A 24,887-nucleotide genomic window follows, 5' to 3' on the forward strand; every position below is an offset into this window, starting at 1 on the left:
GCGCCTGGGTGGCTCAGTTGGTTAAGCGACTGCCTTCGGCTCAGGTCATGATCCTGGAGTCCCGGGATCGAGTCCCGCATCGGGCTCCCTGCTCGGCAGGGAGTCTGCTTCTCCCTCTGACCCTCCTCCCCCTCATGCTCTCTGTCTCTCATTCTCTCTGTCTCAAATAAATAAATAAAATCTTTAAAAAAAAAAAAAAGCTTCTACACATTTAAAAAAAAAAAACCCATCAACAAAATGAAAAGACAACCTACTGAATAGGAGAAGATATTTGTAAATGATATATCCAATAAGGGGTTTATATCCAAAATATATAAATACCCCATACAACCGAACAGCAAAAAACAAAAACAAAAACCCAAACAATCCTACTAAAAAAGGGGCAGAGGAACTGAATAGACATTTTTCCAAAGAAGACATACATATGGCCAATAAGTGTATGAAAAGGTGCTCAACATCACTAGTCAGCAGGGCAATGCAAATCAAAATCACAATGAGAAATCACCTCACACCTGTCAGAGTGGCTATTATCAAAAAGACAAGAAATAAGAAGTAGTGTTGGTGAGGATGTGAAAAAAAGGGAATCCTTGTGCACTGTTCATGGAAATGTAAATTGGTGCAGCCACTATGTAAAACAGTATGGAGGTTCCTCAAAAAATTAAAAGTGAAACTACCATATGATCCAGCAACTCTACCTCTGCATATTTATCCAAAGGAAATGAAAACACTAACTCAAAAAGATATATGCACCCCAATGTTTATTGCAGCATTATTTACAAAAGCAAGACACAGAAGCAAACTAAGTGTCCATTAATGGACCCTGTGATCTCATCTCCTGCTGCTCTACTCTTCCTCCACTCTGTCCCAACCATCAACCTCCTACTCTTCCTCCAACATTCCAGGCACACTTTCTACTTGGGCCCCCTGGCACTTGCTATTTCCTCTGCCCGGAGACTCAGTGTTCTTCCCCCAGATAGCCACAGTACTCACCCTCTCATTTCCTTGGGTCTATTATGTAAAAGTCATCTTCTCAGCGAGGCCTTCCCTGGCCACTCGATCTACTATTTCAATTCCCTTCCCTTCTCCCACCCTTCACTTCCTTATCTTAGGTTTTATCATTATAATATCTTCCTCATCACTCTCTACAGACAATTTACTTATACTGTTCACTGTCCTCCCCAACTAGCCAATAAGAATATAAACCTCAACACCAAGGTTTTTTTGGGTGGGGCGGGGGGTTGTTTGTTTGTTTGTGTCTTTTTATTCAGTGTAGTGCAATATCCCATAGCCTAATACAAAGTCTGGGACATAGTAGACACTCAATATCTATTAAATTAACGAATATGCGTATGCCTTATTTCCCCAATTCAGTACTTCAGCCCAGCATAATAGAAGGATCTGACTATAAAAGGATCTCAATAAATATCTGCTGTTGTTTTTAATGATTGAGTAAAACAGAATTGTTTTCATTTCCTGAACTTTGGCAAGAAACTAACACTTCATAGTTTCAAGACTATCTTTACTGGCCATGGTGGTCCACTGCAGTGAAAGGAAATATTTTAGGGGAAAAATATAGGTGGCAGACAAACCAGTGCAATTTTTTTCTCTTTTTTTTCTTTTACATATCTGTACAATTTTGCCTGAATTTCCCCAGATTACGCTGACTTAATGGCACTTTGGTAATGACATAATTCACATCCATATACTCTCAAAACCTACCATTTCTAAGAGTATTTAAAATACTAGATGAGTACTCTTATGAAAAGGCTATTAAAGAAGTACCAAGAACCTAAAATGCCATATGATATCTATATCAAATATCAGGAAAGGTATTTGCATCATTATCTGCTTCAGATAATCTTCTGAAAATTCGAAGTTCATGCTAAGCCCATATTTCTGCTTTGGCTCATATCACCAAATTCTTGACAATGCTTCTCATAGACAGGAACACCCAATTCATTTCATTGGCAATTGTCAGAATTATTTCCTTTTATTTTTTTTTTTTTTGCCCTTCAAGAGGTCTCTAACTTTACAGACTTTTTATCTTTTTTATAGTTTCCCCAGGGTTTCTCTTCCTTCTTAGATCATTATTTTACAGTACATTTCTATACATCAACACGTTTATATATGAAAAGGAAAAAATAGCACATTTATATTTTCTTCTTATAAATATATGATGTGGATTTGGAAGCCACAGGAATAATAAAGAAAAAAAACCTAGTAAATATCAGTCAATATTAATATAAAAAGCAGCAAGATAAATACATGATAAAGAGATACACCTTCTTTCCCTCATGTGCTCAGAACTGTATTTTTGTTGCTAATTCTCACAGGCTGAGAACAGCTGACTCATTGCTTCTTTACATTTGCTTCTAGCCATGAAATCATGCCAACGCTGCTCAGGAGGCTACCTGCTTTGGTCCAAAAGAAAAAAAAGGACTCTCATGAACCTATAATTACCAACAAATAAGGAGGAAATTGATTTGGTTGACATGTCTAGAGCTGTTTACTAACTCTAAAGAAAACATTATTTCATGAGGCTTCCAAATTTCAGTCTTTCAGGGTCTTTCAGTCCTTCAAAATATGCCAGGCTCTCCCAATAACACTGAGGTATATACTAACATCTCCTCTTTACAATGAGGAGTCAAAGCTGCAGATACAATACTAGATGGTTGAGCTGGAGGCAAGAAGGCTTTCTGACAACCTGGCCCACATCCTTGACCATGTAGCTTTACCACCTTCTCCACAATTATGTGCCACCCACACAGAGTTCCAGTTTGCCCAGGGCTTAAGGTGCGGCAAATTTGGGGCTTAATTCTTACTTGTATTTTAGCCCAGCATTTCTGAAGCTGTGATTACCAAAAATGTAATCAGTATTCCTGGGGCAATGATACTCTGTTAAACTATGTCAAAGAGTCCAACTTAACTTCCAATTTCATAAAGGCTTCAGTAGGCTTCAGCACATTATGAATCATCAAAAGAAGGGTCCCAAACTTATTAACCCAAACTTCTTTATTTACCACTAAACTCTTTAAGTGTGTGTGTGTGTGTGTGTGTGTGTGTCATTGGGGAGAAGGGATGGTGATTGAAGAAGGTGAAAAATTTTTCTTACAATCTCAAGAGACATTGATGTTCCACAAAATTTTTAAAATACTGAGAACAAATGTCACATTTATTTGTTTGTTTGTTTTAGTTCAGTGAGGTTTTAACTTGCATTTTTCTTATTATGAAAAACCTTCAGCATCCATTCAAATCTTTAGGGGCTCCTTGCATTTTTTCCCCTGTAAACTTCCGTTCTTGTCTCTTCCTGTTTTCTACTGAAGACCATCCATTTAATCTTAGCTTTAACCCACGGAACAATGCACATTTCCGATGATCTCCACGATCATTCTGGGCACGGCGCCCAGTATTGTCCACCCTTGAGCCTGCATGTGGAAGGGGGTTGCTTTATTAAGGAATCCAGAAAATCGAGGTAATTCCAGGAAAATCCTACCAAACTCAGGAACCTTACTGAAAGCCACAATGCTAAATAAGAAAAAACAAGAAACCTTTGTTCCTGGCAGCACAATTCCCTCACATTTATTTATATTTTAATTTGAGAGAAATTTTTAGTGGCTTAGGACTTTGTTTCCTTCACCTTCCAACACTCATATTTTTTCACTTTAACACAGTTTGACTAGTTTTAAATGAAGTACTAAGGAGAGTAGGTGTTATTAAGAAGGAAGGAATTCTGCCAGTTTGCAATTAATTCTATCTTTTCTTTATTGCCCAGCATGGTGGTAGTGGTGAGAGTGTGGGAGGAGATGGGCAAAGAATGAAAAAATACAAATAGGCTCAAATATGAGATGTATAAATTCAAGAAATTATAGCCAAAGAAAGGTGAGTTATTTCTTTCAGGTAGACTTCAACTCTCTGGGAATAACAAGCTGGCAAAATTCTAACACAATTTTCTTTTCTTATTTGATTTATGGTGCTCTATGTTTCATTTGATCACTTTTATTTGCAAGAAACATCAGTGACTCCAGTGATGCCAAAAAAAAATTTTTTATTGCAAAAAATTTAAAAGGAAAATGATGATTGCTGTCTAAACACCTTGCTGCTGGAAGTCTGACAGGAAAGGTTGCCTTCTAGCGATCCTAAGCCCGGCTCTTGGAGGTAGAAGTTGCAGAGAGAAGATACAGACCTTGGACATTTATCTCTTCTATCAACAATGCTCAGACTCTTCCAGCAAAAAAATTCAGCTCTGTGAATTCCAAATGCCCAAGAAGACTCTAAATGCCACTCATGGATGGGATCTTAAAGACATTAACACTTTGGATTTGATTTAGTTCCAAAAGCAGAGTTAAAGTTATAATTAGTCCTAACCTTTGACAAGCACTGTGTAAAGAAACTAAAGTAAGCTTTTCATGTGCAGAGAGGTGTTAGGAGCTCAGAACATTCCACAGAGAAACTTCAAAATTCAGAGTAAGTAAAGCGCAGGGTTTTGTACTTATTTGTCTTATGATAAAATATACTGTTATCACACCTGGAGCAAGGTACTGCCAGCTTGCTGAGGAATTTTACTGACAAATCAAATATGGTTAAGACTGGGTGTAATAGGAATCAAGTCTTCCTTGTTCTACCACTGCTCCTGTGGCAATCTTATGTTCACATTGAATTGAAATTTGAATTTTAGTGGAGAATTGGTCATGATGCCAACTTTACAGACAAGTCGATAATAAGACTAAGGGGTAAAATATGAAGTTCACATAACACTTTTTTAAAATTGGAGTTTGGAAATGCAAAGGTAGAAGTATACAGTGGAGGACCTAATGAAAGACAGATGTCACATCATGCACTGAAGCATCCATCAGAGTGGTATGGAAGCCAGGAAGTTGTAGTTGACCAAAACCCTGGTGCTTACTGATAGTCTTCTTCTAAAGGGAGAAATTTTAGGGTATTCAAGATGAAACCTTTTCAATAACCCAAAGCCATAACATAACAGATGGGGTGTTTGTGGCTTTTGCAGTGTCGTTTCAGGCATATTTGGAAATCCATTCTGCACTTTCCCCTCAAGCGCTGCAGGGAGAGTCATTTCCCAGTTCAGTGCTGTCGGGTTACTAGACTGAACATGGCACATGCTCTGAACCAGCATGATGAGACCCGCTCTGATTGCCAAGAATCCAGAGCTGGCAGGAATTCTCACAGTCCCCTAAGCCAACTTTGTTCAAGACCCAGTCCATCCTAAAAGAATCAACCTAACAGAGTTTTGCTTCATTTGCTGTGTTTATGTGCATGAATTCTCTCCAAAAAGGAAAAGCATGGGATTTTAAGTCAGAACTTTAAACTCCTCTGCCAACTATAAGCTGGGTGATCTTGGACATAATACATTTCTTCCCGGGTCCTTAATTTTTTTCTATAAAGTGGGGTTAATAATATTAAAAATTGAAAGGATTTCAAGGAGGAATAAGTGAAAAATATATGTAAAAGGCAGCTAGTAGAACACCTAATTCATAACAGATATTCCCTAAATGTTAATTCAACTTTAAAAGCTTTATATATAGTTTCATTAAGGGACTAGAGAACTGGCTTGCAGTTAAATTCTTCTCATCCATAATTATTGACTAAAAGATGAAACACCTGAGGTATAATCAAGAACACTATCTTCCCTGGGACACATTGATGAAGTCTTAGAAAGTACAATTGGAGAGTTATTAGAAGGTTACTCTGGTTAATAGTTAAATTGGGGAGTAAATCTATTTAGATTCAAGTCCTCATTCTAATATCTCTTAATTGGGTAATCTTTTACTTAGTCTCTCAGTCTCAGTTGCCTGATCTATAAAATAAAAATCATATTAATGATTACCTCATAGGGTAGTTTTTAAGCGTCTGACATATGGTATTTACCAAGTCCATATCAGTTTGTACTAGAGTTATTAGTAGTTGTTTTATCAGAATTATTAGTAATAACTGTTATTAATTGTTCTCCTTGTATTAGTTAGAATAGCTTAGGTTATACTGTGCTAAACAACACTCCCAAAATTTCAGGGGTTAAAACAGAAATATTCCTCTCTAGCATATGCCAATGACCAATGTAGGTTGGGAGGGGCTCTGCTCATTATTGCTCTGTTCATCAGAGTGCCTCAAGGAACCCAAACTAATGGTGGATCCATCTTTACACATGCCTCCATTGTTACTGTGGCAACAGGAGAATCCTCTGGAGTGTCTGGCACTGGCAATTAAAGGTTCAGCTATGGAATTGACCTATAATTCACTGGCTGGAACCAGTCACATGTCCCCAGTCAAATGGAAGGGCATGGGAAGTGTAATCCTCCCATATGCCTACATGTATAGAGGTAGTGGCTATTAGTGAATAATAGAACCTACCACATTTTTCAATTACTTTCTTGAAGAGCTTTTCCCATTTATGCTGACATGAGCAAAAACAATTATTTGGGAAAGGGAAAGAGGATTATTTTCTTTCAAAACTGAGCATGAGAATTCTTAACAAGGAAGGCAGAAATATAAAAGAAAAGGGCATTTATTCATTTATTTATTTTCATATTACTTAAAGAAAGGAAAATATAGTGTAATTGAATTCCAGATTCTCATAACTGATGTAAAAAAGTTGAAAAAGAAATTATTTTAAAATCATCTTGGATAATGATCTTATGTAAATGAAATGGGAATAATTACTCAAAAATTCATTCAAGAAATATCACTTACCTTAGTTATGACAGAAAATATAAATTCTTTATTAGCTCACATTTTACATTAGCAAACAGAATTTGTCCTTCAAGACTAAACTGTTTATCATGGACAAGCCAATAACTGCTTAGGAAATTAGCTCTTCAATAAACACTGTGATCCTGAAAGCCAGTCATACTCACCTGGCTTCACAAGAATAGGTAATCTTTTTCTGGAGTCTGACTAATATCAAATGACTATAAAGGCAATAGTTAGCAAAATGAGAAATTCTAAATATATAATACTGACATATACATATTACATATCCTCTGTGAGCTTAGTCTTCATGACTAATCCATAAAATACCAAAAAGCTTTAATCGAATTCACCTCAGAATTGTTTATTCATGGTTGGTTAACCTCTGTGTAGAAAAGAATAATTTGGAAAATTTCAGTTCAAACCTCCACAGATTTTTCTTTCTTCTTTTAACGGCTGTGAAATCTAAACATTGCTTTTGATTTTCCTTTTTTTCCTGGCTCAATCATCAGAATCACTTGCAAAACTGAAATTTAAAAAAACCTTTAAAAGTCTCAGCTCAAAATCATTTACATTCCTCATTTTTCATTCCCCCATTAACTCATGATTATTGACATGTTTAAAAGCTTAGTTTGTGGGTTTTTTCATTTTGCCCACACTTCTTTTCAATACTGAAGTTATTAAGCGGAAGGTGGCAATCGTCTCCTGCTGACAGAACATACTTCTTTTTTTTGTTCAATAATCACAGCATTGCGGGTTATTCATGAAACCACTTTAGAGACTATGGTTTTTGAAAATACCTTTTATACATATTTTTTAAATCACATATAAAAGGCATCTTGTCCTACTGAATGACTGCATCCCTTTCCTATCTAATAGGAGTGACAATTGAGATGACAGAAGGTGCCCACCACAGCAATGGCTTTAATGACTGCCCTTCTTCCCCTGTGTCTGACCCCCCCCCACCCCCCAACCCAAACTGCCAGGTCACTAGATCTTCAGTTTAAGTCCACCAACTGCTTGAAATCTGATGCAAGATTTCATGTGTATTTGCATGCATTTTTTCTGCAGAGGGGGCTTTCATTTGCTGTACAAAATGGATTCATGACCCTACAAATTATTAAAAGCTACTGCATTTAGAGGCATCTGGGTGATTCAGTTGGTTGACCATCTAACTCTTGATTTCAGTTCAGGTCGTGATCTCAGGGCTGTGGGATCGAGCCCTGCATTGGGCTCTGTGCTCAGTGTGGAGTTTGCTTCTCCCTCTCTCCCTTTCTCTGCTCCTCCCTGCCACCTCTCTAAAATATATTTTTAAAAATCTTTAAAAAAAAAAGAGCTACTGAATTTGCTAGGTTTCCATTACAGGGCATGCAGCCATCTAGAGCTCAGGATATGTCTCTGTGGGCTGTGGAAGGACAGTTTTAAGTATGAGAGGAGAGCCAGTCTGGCAGGTGGACATGCCATGTAGATTACAGGTCCACAACTACAGATAATATCCAAAAGCTCAACCTAAGCTATAGGTTGTCCTAGTGGTCAAGAAAGCACAGTAAGAAACAAACAAGGAGATCTGGCAGAAAGGCAGCATGGGGACATCTACTCACCACTGACAGGAGAGCCTAGCACCGGACACTGAGTCTCATGAAGTAACGACAAGAAGGACATTGGGACAGAATAGTCAGAAAACAGTTGATTTTACTCCCCACCCCCCAACAAAACAAATCTTAAGCATAGGAATCAAAAGGAGGCACCAGTCATCAAAATTAGAACACAAGATGGAAATTGTAATGGGGAACAAAGAGTAGCTGAGACAGCTAGCTAGCTGAACACTAAAAACCATTCTTTTCTTCCTCCAGAGTAATGGAATCATAGTTGAGTACATAAATACCACAAACAACTGTGACATATGTATATGTATATGTGCAGTGTGTATATGTGTGCATATGTGTGTATAAATATATATATGTATTTGAAAAGTATCAAATATTTACTGAGATCCTATCATAATCCAGGCACTATGCTTAATTTAAGAGGCACAAAAGTTAAAAAGAAACGATTCTTGCACTCAATGTATTCAAAATCTATTAAGGCAAAGACACATGGTAAAAAAATTAGAACATGACAACTTATATAGAGATACTATGTGCAATGGGAGTTGAGTTGCCTAAATCTTCCCAGGATCTCAGGAGCAAATTCTCCTGAGTGAGGCTTATATGCCAGGGCTACCAATCTCTCTTCCCTGGGGCTATGCTGTGCCTGCTGATGGATGTCAAGTATTCCTGGCTAAGAGGAGAGGCCCAGGCATGCGTTGATGAGGTCTGGTGCCTTAGTCAATCTGGATTGCTATAACAGAATACCACAGACTGAGTGGCTTACAAATCACAGAAGTTTATGTCTCACAGTTCTGGGGGCTAGGAAGTCCAAGATCAAGTCACTGGCAGATTTGGCATCTGGTGAGGGTCTGTTTCCCCGTTCATAGACAATTGCCTTTTCACTGTGTCCTCACATGGTGGAAGGGGTGAGAAAGCTCTCGAGGGCCTCTGTTATGAGGATGCTAATTCCATAGTAAATGTTGGCATGGATGTGGAGAAACCGAAACTTTGTGCATTACTGGTGGGAATGTAAAATGGTGCAGCCACTGTGGAAAACAGTATGGTAGTTCCTCAAAAACAAATGAACATAGAATTACCATTCAATCCAGCAATTCCACTTTTTTAGGTATAAACACGGAAGAATTGAAAGCAGGAACTAGAACAGATATTTGTACGCCAACGTCCACAGTGGCATTAGTCACAAAAACCAAAAGGTGAAAACAACCCAGATGTCCATCTACGGATAAAAGGATAAACAAAATGGGTATATATATTCACTAGAGTTCTATTCAGCCTTAAAAGAAAATTAAACTGCTATAAGCTACAACATAGATGAATGTTGAAGATATTATGTTAAGTGAAGTAAGACCAGAAACAAAAAGACAAATAATTATATGAGTCCACGAAACAAGGTCTCCAGAGTAGTCAGATTCATAGAGGCAAACGTAGAATAGTGTTTACCAGGGGCTAGGGGCAAGGAAGAGTGGAGAGTTACTGTTTAATCGGCACAGAATTTCAGTATGTGAAAAAGTTCTGGAGATGCACAGGGATGATGGTTGCACAACAATGTGAATGTACTTAATGCCACTGAACTGTACATTTAAAACAGGTTAAAATTATAAAACTTTATGTATATTTTGCCACAATAAAAAAAAGTTTTAAGAATTAATTAGATGAATATAAATAAGATTTAAGTCAAAATTAGCTGATCATTTTCTACATGGGTTTATCCAAAGAGTATTTTTGTATGGTTAGTTTTTGGGGTCTTAATTTCTGCTATCACACAGTTCAAATGAGTAATATATTAAGAATAGCTTCCTGAAATACGCAAAGGAACACAATTAAAAGGAGGAGAATATTCCTGTGGATGGATTACCCTTAGAGAATTTATGGAATACCTCCAGAGGCAATCTTTCAAGGTAAAATAGGAAAACTATTTTTCCAAGATGGTTTAGATTTAATTTTATTAAAGACAGAAAGATAAACTATCAAAATCTCCTTTATTCATCGACATAATATTTGTGTTGCTATGTTCAAAAATAAAAGAAACTGATTTTGGTAAAAAAAAAAATATTAATTAGTTGGAGTCTGAAAAGTACTTCTAGTTTCACCAAACAACGACAGTATGATTTTATAACACAGGTTGCCAAATATATAAGTGATGCCATGAAATCTGGGACAGATATTACTTCAAAGATAGCTCTGTAAAAGGTACGAGTGTCCCCTCAATTTCCTCTGAGAAAGGGATCAAAGGCATCAATGCATAACTAGATGCTCATTAGGAATTATCTGTAGTACCATGCATTCCCCAACATTGCAATCGGCCTGGGTCCACACACAGTACATGGGTTAGATCCATATTCCTTGAAGATGTTTCTTATTTCCATAGTTTCCTCTCCTCCTTTCCATTTTCCCCGTGTGTATAGGATACAAATATTTGATTGTGACAAATAGTTTCAAAGTTCCTCGTAATGATTCATTTCAAATTCATCAAAAGGATATAAGAAGAAATAGATTTATTTAAGATTTATTTATTTATTTTAGAGAGAGACAGTGTGTGTGTGAGTGGGGGAGGGGCAGAGGAGAAGGGAGACAAGCAGACTCCCTGCTGAACATGGAGCCCCATGTGGGGCTCAATTCACGACCCCGAGATCATTACCCCAGCCGAAATCAAGAGTCAAAGCCTTAACTGACTGAGTCACCCAGGCGCCCCAAGAAGAAATAAAATTTTGATAAATACATAAATACCTATCTAAATATATATGAATATATATTATATGAATATAATATCAAATACATGAGAGAGAAACAAATAGACAGATGGACAGATGGAGAGATAGAGAAGCATGAATTTAACCTTCAATATGCAATGAACCTAGTAATTTTGAGACCATACTTCCTATTTGGTTTTCCCTTACTTTTTATGTCATTGCCACAGGAGATGAAAAGTCTTCAGCTAAAAATGAGGTACCAGGATTTGTGTTTGTATCTCAGTGATTCTGGACCTCTTCCTCTAGGAATCAGAAGCCAGAACCTATTCAATCCAGAATCATGTAGTTCAATATCTAAAAAGTCACTAGCTGGACTTTTGGTTTCTGGACAAAATTATTAAGGTAACAATTAGGGAAAGCAGAATAAATTATATCTCCAAATACTACACTTAAACATTTTAATGATTAGTTTACACTTTGAATAGATTTTTTAAAGGTCATAAGACATTTAAACACTAGACAGGAAATCAGAGAATGATTGTGTCCTGGCTTTCCCCACTTAACATCCAAGTGACCTCAGGCAAGTTCTCTAACACATCTGATTGTCAGTCTCCTCATCTGTACCCTGGGGTTAATAATAATCACCCTGCTTCCTTCCAGAGCACTTGAGTGCCATAAATTAGATGTAAGTACTTCCAAAATTATAAAATGCTTCTACAAATATAAAGATTATTATCACTCTGTAGTTCCCACACATAACAAATCACAAAAAGAGGAAGAAAAAAATGGCATAAAATGATTCAGCAAATATTGAAATGTTAGTAATTCTACTTTACTGAAATTTGAGATGCTATTCTTGCATCTTTAAGGATAAAATAGGAAAAGGAGGCCCAGCTGTTATAAGCTGTATGTATGAATTAAGAAACAATCCAAGCTAATCAGGTCTGCCTAGAGTTCTGTGTCTCCAGCCCTACCTCCCATCTATAGATCTCTCTCTGTCTTAGGCTCAGTGACCACTGTTGACATTAGGCAGGTGGATTCATCTCTTTCATAGGAGTTTCAGTTATCTGCTGAGACAGCGAGCAATAAGTCAGCCTCTCCGCTAATTGAGTTCTGACCTCATGGGCCTTTTCTTTTTTTTTTTTTTTAAGATTTTATTTATTTATTTGAGAGAGAGAGAATGAGAGACAGAGAGCATGAGAAGGAGGAAGGTCAGAGGGAGAAGCAGACTCCCTGCTGAGCAGGGAGCCCAATGCGGGACTCGATCCCGGGACTCCAGGATCATGACCTGAGCCGAAGGCAGTCGCTTAACCAACTGAGCCACCCAGGCGCCCCTCATTGGCCTTTTCTAATAACTGAATTTATTCTCAAGTTCTGACCCTACTTTGTAGTCACCACCTACCCCTGGATCCTTTACCTCTTCTTGACAACCCTGTCCTCAGTCCCTCTGTCCTTGTGTCCATCTTCTTTCAGGAAGTGTCATCCTTCCCCTGAATCCCAGCTTCCATCTGAGATCTTTACCTGCTGCGAGTCTTCCTTGCTGCAGGCTGCTTGGATGGGACAGCACTGCCTGCTGACAGACTCCTGCTTGTCACTCAGTCTGCCTGCAAGAGGGCTCCTGACCTCAAAATTCCCTGACAGTCTTCCGTGGTGCTGCTTGCTGCCTGGGATGCCCCCTATGACCTGTTGAATGTTCTCCATTCTTAAAATTCTGCTTGCTTAGGGCGCCTGGGTGGCTCAGTTGGTTAAGCGACTGCCTTCGGCTCAGGTCGTGGTCCCGGGGTCCTGGGATGGAGTCCCGCATCGCGCTCCCTGCTCTGCGGGGAGCCTGCTTCTCCCTCTCCCACTCCCCCTGCTTGTGTTCCCTCTCTCGCTGTGTCTCTCTCTGTCAAATAAATAAATAAAATCTTTAAAAAAAAAAAATTCTGCTTGCTTAGATGAAATTGTTCTTAGTACCTACAGTTGATTTATTTCTAAGTATCTCTCTACCTCCAGGGATCATCCCCTTATGTGGTCTTCATTTGCCACATGCTTCCTCGGGGCCAAGCCTTGCCAAGTCCTGTTTCCAGCTTTGAGCAAAAAAGCCTTGACAGCTAATGAACTGTCTATTAGTGCTTATAAGTTGCCCTTCAAAATTTAACAACTTAAAACAACAAACATTTATCATCTCACACGTTTTCTGAGAGTCAGAAATCTAGGATCAGCCTACAGGGTGGATCCTTCTGACTTAGGGTCTTTCCATGAGGTTGCATCAAGATTTGGCCATGGCTGTAATCATCTGAAGGGGCTGGAGGATCCATTTTCCAGATGACTCATTTACACAGTTTCTGGCTGGAGTTCTCAGTCCCTCTCTACCTAGATTTCTCCATAGACCTACTTGAGAACCTTCACATCATGGCAGGTAGCTTCCATTAGAGTGAGCAAGCCAAAAGAGAGAGCAAGGTAGAAGTCCAAAGCCTTTTACAACCTAACTTTGGAAGTTGCGTACCAACACTTCTGCCATATTATAATGGTCACACAGAGAAATCCTAATATAATATAGGAAAGAACTATACAAAGGTAGGTGAATACCAGGTGGGGGTTATTAAGGGCCACAACAGGGCGTAAATGGAAACAAAAGTTCCATAAAAAACAAACAACCCCCCAAAACAACAATAACAACAACAACAACAACAAGCATTGCTCTTTAGTCTATCCTTGACCCCTTTATATCTAACTGCTCTGCTGAAGTACCACACCCAATCCAGGATATAAGCCAACTAGGAGCCATAGCACTTAGACAATTCCCAGTAGACTCCTACCCATTGACTCTCCACTTTCTTGTGCTTTCTACTATTCTCTTTGTTCACAGATCTCAGACTATCTCAATGACAATCTTGGATAAGAAACTACTGGCTTTATTCCCAGGCCCAGAGAAATCTCTAGTTTCTCATTATTAATCAGATATCATTCTGAGTGTAGGAAAAATAGAGGAAAAAGGTCACTGAAGGATATGGAGTACTTGCCTGTTCGTTGGAACCATCAGTATACCTCATGACGTTGATTTCAGTTCACAATGTCATGTAGACATCTTCTCAAGCACTTTCAAATGGTTCCCAGTGTCTATTAGTTTTTCTGCAATTTTATTTAAGAATTCCATACATCCCAGAAAAGATTCTCAGTGTAGTATTTGCATTAATAATATTCAACAAATTAATAATAGTGGCAAAGGCAAGCTTCTTGATTTGATTATGAATTATACTTAACATATCTAACCTAGTCAATAAACTATCTCTTAGCTGAACTTCTCTATAGTATTATTCCCTCTTCTTTTATCTCTCTCTCACTTTTTCTTGTGTGAAATGAGAATAAGAAAAAAACTTAGAAATCACATTTTCCTGAAAGCAAACAGGAAAGTAGAACCCAGAGAGATGCTGTCCATAATTTCTTTTGATCTTTTTGACAATTTTTTTGACAATGCCTTTGCTCCACAAACTCAGCCTTCTCTCTCCTAAATACCTAAAAGTGTATCTCTCAGTTTAATTGGGAACCAGGCCTGGAGGATGTGTAGGAATGTGGAAGAACAGCACCAGAAGAAGGCTCGGACTTACGTGAGCATGTGTGTCTTTCTGTTCTTCACCAACAGAAGCCTAGATGCCACACGTCTTTCCGGTAACTCGAGCACATTCTGTGGGTTATCTCTTTTCTTCTTCTTTTTCTGTGACTGTTTTTAGTTTTTCCTCCTACATTTAACCTTTCAAAGCTGGTGTTTGTCATGCTTGGTCCTGAGCTCTGAAGTGTTCCTTTTATAATTCTTCTACATTACCTCGCTCTTCCCTGTGGCTTTAAGTTCCCTCTCTATCCCAACAATGCTCACCTTTGTATTTCCAGGCAAACTGCCTCTCTGAGCTCCAGTGTCATACATGCAACGGCCATCCAGTAGCATCGTTAGCATATCCTACACGTTTCTCCAACTTAACCTGTCTAAAACCCAGTCTTGATCCTGGGCCCTGCTCCCCAACATTTGTTTCTCTCTCTCAGTCTTTATATCTCTATAAATGGTATCATCTAGCTGCATAAACCAAACACCCTGGGAATTATCCTTGAATCCTTTTTCTCTCACACATTCCCTACGCTCAATCTATCACAAAAGTCTGGTCATGTCTATCCCTAAAATAGATGGCAATTCTATTTTTCTCCATTCCATTGCTCAGCTCCTCTGTCCGGGTGCCATCAGTTTTCACCTGGTTTCCAACATTGCTCTTTAACATCTCATTTCATCCTTATCAATCATTTCCTTACACAGCAACCAGACTAATCAGTTGAAATTTTTAGTCAACTCTATCCAATGATGTTCTATTGCACATAGACACAAGTCTAAATTTCTAACCACAGACTGTGACATCTGCAGGTGACCCACACCTACATAGCCATACCCCTCTCTTCCTTCTCCCTTCGCCCTTTGGTCACAATTCCTTCTTTGTCTTCTTGAAACAAAACAACACAAAAGATTCTTTTTCCCCTCAGAGCTTTCAGATATATTTCCTCTGCTTAGGATGTTCTCCCACTCCATCTGTAATGCTCAGAGGAAAGGGTGTGGTGGCAGTTAACACTCTGCAATCAGCCAAGTTAAGATTCACAAGTGACCATCTGAAGAAACCTGGGGGACACTTTCCTCTCCCCCAGAAAGGCTGTAGATGAGATCATAAAGGTAGCACCTTTGCAGGGCACCTGGGTGGCTCAGTGGGTTAAGCGACCAACTCCTGATTTCAGCTCAGATCATGATCTCAGGGTCCTAGGACTGAGCCCCACGTTGGGCTCCATGCTCAGTGTGGAATCTGCTCCAGATTCTTTCCCCCTCTCCCTCTGCCCCTCCCCACTCTCTCTCTCTAAAAATAAATAAAATCTTTTTTAAAAAAAGGTTATCACCTTTGCTGGACAATTTGTCATGAATGTAACCCTGTAATTACTTCATTAAATGTTACTGAGTCACATATTCCTCATTCCTCTTTCACAGCATTCCTGGGGTTAGCTGGTATAAAGAGGGACTTACACTTTTGCAAACTGATGTGCAGCATAATGCAGTGGTTAAGAGCCCGGTGGAGGTGTGGACAGGAAAGAGGCTGACAGTTGAATTAACAAGGGCCGGGAGATGCTGAGAACTCAATAAACATGAGGACAAAGGGTTGAGTGAATATCCTAATGGCTGGTTGAAATGGTTTGCTCTGGGAATTAATCTGGGTGAGTGACGGCATGAGGTGGTGAAGGACATTGGGTCCTAGTGAGTTAGTGGATTGTTGGTTGAAGGGCACTAAATGAAGCCAACCAGTAATTGAGGAAGTGGTGGCAGAGAGCAGGAGGATTACAATTGACATTGTAAAGTGACTGTCTGAGGATGGGTGGAGGGCAAGATTATTGCATGGAAGGAGTCGAGAAACCAAGAAACTAAGGTCCTCGATGGATCATCAATGTGGTTGTTGAGACCACAATAATCATGACAAGAGTAAGATAGAACAGAGTGACCTGAAGCTCTGGCAGGTGCCTGCTACAAGGAGAGGCCATGGGTCAACATTAAACCACAGCATTATTGGGGCACCTGGTAACTCAGTCAGTTAAGCTTCCAACTCTTGATCTCAGCTCAGGTCTTGATCTCAGGGTCGTGAGTAAAAGCCCTGCATTAGGCATGGAGCCTACTTAAAAGAAAAATAAATAAATAAATAAACCACAGTACTATTGTAAGAATACATATTTATATCATGCTGTATGCTCTAGAAAACATTTGAATACACATCATCTCTTTTAATATTTTTATAAAGTCTATGAAGTAGGATTTTGTGGGGAAAGACAACTAACATTTGCTCCATCTATTCTCTGGACCGGGAAATGTGCTAAATTTTTCACATATTATATCTTTTCTCTTCAAACCTACCCAACTGCCTGGCAACTTGTGTTCTCCCGGGCATAGTCTTGGAATTAACTGTCTTCCTCACTGATTAATCAAGTTAATGAGAAGAACTGTTCTTTCTTAAAGACTTTTTGTCTGTCTTTCTCAACTTTTCTAGATTGGGGGGATAGTAATTAAAACAGTGTTAATTCTTTTGGGAAGACTCTGTTTGGGAGACTGAGCAGAAGAGGTCAGACAGGTTGAACCAGTGAAAGAGGATAAGATGAGAAGGTCAAGTTATGTTGTCTTGTCTGTTTGAAAATAACTTAAAAGAGGAGGTGAGAAATTAAGTAAGAAGTGAGAGCAAGGTCTCACTACAATGCTCCTTGAGAGCTGGATAAGGGAGAGTTGGTAATCCATGTGTTTGGACAGTCCTGCCTGAGTCCTGAATCCCTCTGAATGCTCCCTCCCCCACAGAACAAAACTGTTCCCCGCTCAAGAGAGTGTTCACCAATTATTCAGCACTTATTATACACAGACACTGAGCCAAACACTTTCACGTTGTCTCTCAAGGATGGCTATTCTGACATACAGCTATGATGATGTTGTTATCGAATTTAACTTCACCTTCTCTTTCCCCTGCCCTTCTCTAAAACCTGAAAATCCCTACCTATGTAGATATTAATTACTAGTCTCCTTCCTGAGAGAAGATAAAGGCCGGATATTGTTGAGTTTGGGGGAATTTTGTGAGCTTTATTTCACACAAGACATATTTCTTTGTCCCTAAAAGAAAACTGAGAAAGCCTGCATGTGAATTCAGTGAGGTCAAGCGACAGTAATTGCTGAGGTCAGGGCTCACACTTTGTATTCATTGGAGCAAGTATGGGGCCTCTTGAGGGATAAAGATCCATCCCTCATTTGAGGTTGTGGAATGTGTGCGTGGAAAGAACAAAAACTTCGGGTTTAATTCCTTGTTATTTTAAAGTCAGGAGGATCAGTGAATGCACATATCATCTGAATTGTATGTGTTTGTGGGATAAGTAGGGATTCATCATCCCTATTAAATGCTCCAAACTGGCCACAGCAAATGCTATTTTTAAACTACTTTGTATGTTTTAATATTTCTCTCTCTCTCTTTTTTAAACAGAAGAGACAAGATTACCCTACTATTTTTGTTAACCTTTGGTATGCGAGAAGTCTTTTGAAAACAGCTCTTCCTCAGAGCTAAGCAAGAGTGAGGAAAAGTCAGCAGCTGTCCTTCCCTTTGGTTCAGTCAGGGAAGCATGAATTGGACTGAATAAAAGAAACTAAGTGGGGCTAGAAGCCTGGGTTACTGGGTCATCACAGAATCAAGCCACAACTGTCCAAAGAAGTATGAGCTGTATGTACCACTCCACAGTCACAATCCATCTCAAAATGGAGAAGACAAGATACTGGCTAAGCTTGGCTTGACCTCTCTTTCTCTGAATGCAAATGCCCTCTGATTTATAGTCAAGTTCCTTGAATGAATGAGAGAGAATACAATGGAGATTAGAAAAGTTTAAGTTAAGGGGCGCCTGGGTGGCTCAGTTGGTTAAGCGGCTGCCTTCGGCTCAGGTCATGATCCCAGGGTCCTGGGATCGAGCCCCATGTCCGGCTCCCTGCTCAGTGGAGAGCCTGCTTCTCCCTCTCTCTCTGCCTGCCTCTCTGCCTACTTGTGCTTTCTCTCTCTGTGTCAAATAAATAAATAAAATCTTTAAAAAAAAAAAAAAAGAAAAAAAAGAAAAGTTTAAGTTAAATATTTGTTTTCCAAAAATGTTTTTCAGAAATTTTTTTTTCTATTTCCAAGGACTCTTGTGTATTTGGCTTGTCTCTTTTGAAACAAAGATAGACCACTCTATGGTCTATGCATTGTGTTCCCTTGTTCCCTGAGGGCCTCACAGGGGTGTTGTTCTGCAAAGATTGCCTGATTTGGCCACTTCGAGGCTGGGGAGATGGAGCCTCCCACTCCTGCAGCATCATCCTGGTGTCAGGTAGTTATGTCTAGAATCCAAAAGATAGGGCTGGAGCCATGGCACTTTTTTTTTTAACTTATGTATCTAAAAATCTAAGCTAGTTTCTCTACCCTAATGACTAAGTACATTAAGTATTTTCTGAAGCAATGGAACAGGGACAAACTCTTCTCACCGTGCATTCTAACAATATTTCTGAACTGTCAATTCCTTTCAAGTGAGAGCACTTAAGAGTCCATCTTCTCTAGAGGGGTAAGAGAGCATCACACTGAGGGGTAGGACTGCCTCCACACACACACACACATACACACACACACACACACACACACACCCCGGGGGAAAGCAGCGGACCCTGCTTGCAGACTATAGTTCTACTGGAAAACTAATGTAAACAGTCACGTTGTTTGCTTGACTTGGGGAAACCAGAGCAGGAATTCAACTCAGGCTTTGGGGAGTTTACTTCTTTACACAGAGTTGATTTGGATGTAGACATTGTAGATGGGACATCAGCACAAACATCTGTTTCATGGGCAAGTGATGGCATGCATTTATCGATGCACATAAATACCTAGCATGTATTATTAAAACTTAGTTTTGTATATATTTCACATAAATATTCAAGTGTTTTGCAAACTGACAGCCTCATAGGCAGAACCTGGCCCTTTTGAAAATATGCCTTGGCCATTTTAAATTTGGCTTTGACCCCTTTTAGATGACACTAGAGACCTAATTCTTCACACCCTCCCCCTTCCTCATTGTCTTACGGCTCTGCTCCACCTGCTGGAGTCACTTTTCTGACCCCTGAAATAATCGATACTTGTGGAACCCTAGAAATGGTTTATTTTTGCCCTTAGCTTCACACATTTCTCGTAGCCAGAAAAGAAATTAACTTAGTATGGCCTTATATTGTTACATAGACAAACTTTTAAAATGTGCCTGGCTCTAGAAGCACACAGGCTCGGAGTTTGTGAAGGTTGTAAAATGAATGAAACAGCCAGCATCAGGGAGGGGAGCCGGATGTCCTGCTCCGTCCTTCCCAAAGCTGTTCTATTGTATTGCTGCCGGCCCTGGTTTACAGCTCTGCAGATGGAAATCAGTGACATTCAGCCACACAAAGAGAGAATGCAAAGACAGTGGGGCTGGAGACAGAGGATGCACAAAAGGGGACTGGGCCTGAGTGGGCAGCAAGTTCAAGGCAAGCATAACTTGTTCTTTTCCAGAGTGAAGCAAAAACAGATTCTTTGGGTAATAACGAACTTTATTTTATTGATGAACATTTATGAGTATGAGGAGACAGAGTGCGTGGGCTGCCACTGGGGTAACGAGTGGGCAGTAGTTCAGCAGTCTGGTAAATTTATGGTAAAACTTAGAGAGGATTCATCCATACACTTCAGTCTCCTTCATCCAGAGCTGCTTCAGAGGCCGGGATGGTGAGCTTGACTGAGGGTCAGGGAGGGGACGGGTGGCAGCAACTGAAGAATCCAGCCTGAACCATCATCAGTTCATCAGGAAAGGGGAAGTGAAAAGAGAACAGAAAGAAAATATGGGAAAAGTAAGGTAGGACATGCTGGAAAAAAAAAAATTAAGTCGATTTTTAGACATACAACTACAATGTGCATAATAAGAATCTCTGCATGACAATGACCAGATACTCTTGAGCCAAGTTAGAGAATAAATCTTCAGTCTTCTGTAACCCTGGTCAGTACTTAAGCAGGAAACCACAGCTTCTCGAAGCTATCACCTGATGCCTCAATCACACTAACCGTTGGTTGATGGGTATGTAAAAGGAAAGTCTTTTACTAAATATGCTCAATAAAAATAATTTCTCATTTAGAAAAATAGTTAGCTAAGTATACCAGATTAGTATGGCAAATGAAGCCTACAGATAGATTTGTAAGATCCTGAATAAGGAGTTACTAAATTATAACCTATTCTTATTAGGAATTTCTGTGAAAAGAATTAAGACATGTTATGATTAAGTATGTTCCCAAATTTTCATTGATCAACATATAGAAGGCTGCTGCCTTAGCAATATGTTCAAATTAACCAACTCTTCGGGTTTGTCAGTCTTCTAGAGAGCCATAATCAAATGGTGTGTCTAGGAATCATTGACAGTTTCCCATTTATTTTATTTTTTAAAGATTTATTTATTTATTTTAGAGGGGGGAAGAGAGGGAGAGGGAGAGAGAAACTGAGGCAGACATGGGGCTCAATCTCATGACCCTGAGATCATGACCTGAGCAAAAACCAAGAGTCAGATGCTTAACCAACTGTGCCACCCAGGTGCCCCATAATTTCCCATTTATTTTAATTTTACAATGTGTTAATGTTTTAAAGCTAGAACTTTAACATATGACTGGGACTCTTCCAGATTATCTCCTAAAGATTAATTTGGTTAATACTAATAAAAGGCTGGTGTTTGAAAAATATAGTTTTTCATCCACTAGTGGACCTCATAACACACAATTTTGTGTTGACATATTGACTTTTATGTTTTAGTAGAACTACAAATGCCAGTAAATGTGGCTGCTGAAGTACAGGAAAGATTCTATTGACATTCTTGGAAAGAATTTAAAAAAAAAATGTCAGAAGTGACAGGAAGAACTTAAAAAGTGGATCATTTGGAACCGATGACTTTCATATTATTTTCTCTCTCTTCACTGAAAACAATGGCTTCAATGTTCTTCTTTTCCAGGAAATAGAAGCTGAGCTTAGCTAACAGGACATTTTTAAGTTTTAGTGCTTTCACCACTCATTACAAACCAAGATTCTCTCACAGGAGTCCCCATTGCAATGGAAATTTGAACATTTTTTTTCCTGACCTCACATTCATGATGGAAAAGTGAGAGCTTTATTTCTCATGTTTATTTTATTCATATCTCAAGGAACAAATTGGTCTTTAAGTCTGTCTACCACTCGTTGACAACAGTTGTAAGCAGGAGAGGAAATTACAGACAAAACAGGGCTGATGGAGCATTTCCTAAGTCTTCTATTCAAGATGTGACCCTTCTTTCTATACATGACCATCCATAGGCATCCATGTTTTCCTACTGCTATCGACCACATATTTGTGCCCCCCACCCCAGAATTCATAAGTTAAATCCTAATGTCCAATGATGGTATTAAGAGATACAGCCTTTGGGAGGTGATTAAATCAAGAGGTTGGAGCCCTCATGAATGGGATTGATGCCCTTATAAAAAAAAAGAACTCAGAGAACTCTCTAGCCCCTTCTGTGGTGTGAGGACACAGTGAGTAAACAGCTGTCCTTGAACAGGAAGCAAGCTCTCACCAGACACCAATTATACCTGTGCCTTGATATTGGACTCCCCAGATTCCAGAACTGTGAGGAATAAATTTCTATTGTTTATAAGCCACCCAGTCTGTGGCATTCTCTTATAGTAGCCCAAATGGACTAAGTCATATTTGCTTTGGAATTAAGAGTCTATAAGGACAACATGAAGAGTTAAACAATTGTACTGGATGGCAACCTAGCCAGTTTTGATGCTGTAAAGCTGTATCTTGAAAAAGGAAATAAGTGCCTTATGCCCCGAATCAAATGTATGCTTTCCTTATGCTCTGTAAAAACAGTGTGGGTGATTTCTACACTATTATTCTTCCATGCTCAACAATATGTCTCAATCATTTCCATTAGTTAACTTTCAGGTTATGATTCCTATCATAAGGACCAAGAACCAAGATTTCTGCTTCCAGCAAATGACAAACTAGATTTAGACCAAAGCCCTGTTGGAAACAATTAAAACACTGCTTAAGATTTTTAAAAATTTTCTTAGAAGAATGAAATATTTTACAAAATTGTAAGGGACTATCAAGCCAAAACCTAAAGGAAAGTGGGATTTAGAGAAATAGTGAAATAGTGAAGGTCCTTCTAACCTGAAGGCATTTGCTGAATCCAATAAATTTGGACTTAGGAGAAGAGATAGTCAGAACTTAAGGCCCAGAGTCCACTCAAGGTGGTAAGTTTATTATGAGACCCTTCCCACATTAAGCTGGGTGCCAGGGGTTCATCTCAGGGTAAAAACAAACCAGAAATAAGTCCCCTGCCTTACCTCCCCCACATACACATTCCTCAGGAGACTGTACAGAAAGTTGTCTTGGCACTGTGTAAATGGATGAAAAGAGATAAGAGGGCAGAGAAAGTCCCTGAGAACTTGTGGTCACCACAGACTTATCCTCATAAAGATTTGAAGTTTGGATCACATTATTTGGGCAGCCAATCAATCTCAAGCCATAAACTTGTTTGATGGTATTAATAGTGCCCACTGGGGTCTACAGAAGGAAATACAAATCATCTCTTCAGGAAGGCCTCAAAGAATCATAAAAAGTACTTTTTCAAAATCATTGAGTAGCCCACAGTAAAAATAATCAAATACACAAAAAAATAAGGCACATGAAAAATAATCAGCATCCAAAAAATCACAAAAGAGATGCAAAATATTTGAGATATTGAGATGATCAGATCCAGAAATAAAACAAGTATGCTTACTGTGTTTAAAAACATTAAAGACAACTTGAAAATGTCTGCAAAAGAGGAAAACTATAAAAATAAACCAACCAGATTTGAAAAAGAAAGGAAGAAATAGTATAAAAGAAACACAAAGGCAGAAGAGACACACATAAAAATTTATTTGAGGGGTTGAAGAAAAAATTAGACACAGCTGAAAAAAAGAAGAAGATAGTAGGAAGGGAAAAATGAAGGGGGGGAAATCAGAGGGGGAGACGAACCATGAGAGACTATGGACCCTGAGAAACAAACTGAGGGTTCTAGAGGGGAGGGGGTGGGAGGATGGGTTAGCCTGGTGATGGGTATTAAAGAGGGCACGTATTGAATGGAACACTGGATGTTATACGCAAACAATGAATCATGGAACACTACATCAAAAACTAATGATGTAATGTATGGTGATTAACATAACATAATAAAATAAAATTTAAAAAAAAAAGATTTAGGGAATTAGAAAATAGACCAGAAAATTAACCAGAATGAAGCATACAGGGACAAAAATGTGGAAAATATGGAGGAAAGTTAAGAGATAGATAACAGGGGCACCTGGGTGGCTCAGTTGGTTGGGCAGTCAATTCTTGATTTTGGCTGGGGTCGTGGTCTCAGGGACGTGGGATCAAGCCCCATGTCAGGCTCCAGTTGAGCGAGGAGTCTACTTATCCCTCTCCCTTCCCTTCCCTGTCTCTCTCTGCCCTTCCCCCCATGTGCTCTCTCTCACTCTGAAATAAATTAATTAAATATTTTAAAAAGAGAGAGATGGATAACAGAGAGAAGAGCTAACTTACGTTTTTTATTAAGTTTTTAATTTTAATTCCATATAGTTAACATACAGTGTTATGTTAATTTCAGGTATACAATATAGTGATTCAACAATTCTATCCAGTACTCGGTGTTCATCATGATGTGTACTCTTTAATCCCCATCACCTATTTCACCCATCCCTCCCACCCAGCAACATTTTTCTCAATATGTCTCTTGAGGCAAGGGAAATAAAAGCAAAAATAAACTATTGAGACTACATCAAAATAAAAAGCTTCTACACAGCAGAGGAAACAACAAGACTAAAAGGCAACCTACAAAATAGGAGAAGATATTTGTAAATGACATATCCAGTAAAGGATTAGTATCTAAAATATATAAAGAACTTACACAATTCAACATCCAAAAAACAAATAATCCAATTAAAAAATAGGCAGAAGACACAAACATTTGTCCAAAGAAAACATACTGATGGCAAACAGACACATGAAAAAAGCTAACTTACTTTTAATCAGTGTTCCATAAGGAGACAAATTCAGAAGAGGGACGAGAACAGAGGTAATAATTAAAGAGGTAATAGCTGATCATTTTCCAAAACTCAGAAAGAACAGATTCAATAACTGAAACCACATTTAGAAATGTCATAGTGAAACTGCAAAACCCCAAAGGAAATGCAACCATCTTAAAGCAGCCACAGGAAAAAGGCAGATCATCAAAAGAATGACACAGAGAGAGTCAACGCTTTAAGA

The 24,887-nt window shown here is 38.9% G+C and overlaps 1 long non-coding RNA gene across 1 annotated transcript; it reads right to left on the minus strand.

Annotated features, from left to right (window-relative positions):
* Positions 1-20,093: 20,093 nt before the first annotated feature.
* Positions 20,094-24,762, minus strand: LOC145721139 (uncharacterized). Its single transcript, XR_014144602.1, has 2 exons — positions 24,644-24,762; positions 20,094-20,423 (listed from the first exon to the last, which is right to left on the minus strand). It is a non-coding gene; the product is annotated as an uncharacterized LOC145721139 (long non-coding RNA).
* Positions 24,763-24,887: the final 125 nt, after the last annotated feature.

This window comes from Leptonychotes weddellii, chromosome 4 (genome assembly GCF_054177405.1).
Source record: "Leptonychotes weddellii isolate Sample4059 chromosome 4, ASM5417740v2, whole genome shotgun sequence".
NCBI classification, from domain to species: domain Eukaryota; kingdom Metazoa; phylum Chordata; class Mammalia; order Carnivora; family Phocidae; genus Leptonychotes; species Leptonychotes weddellii.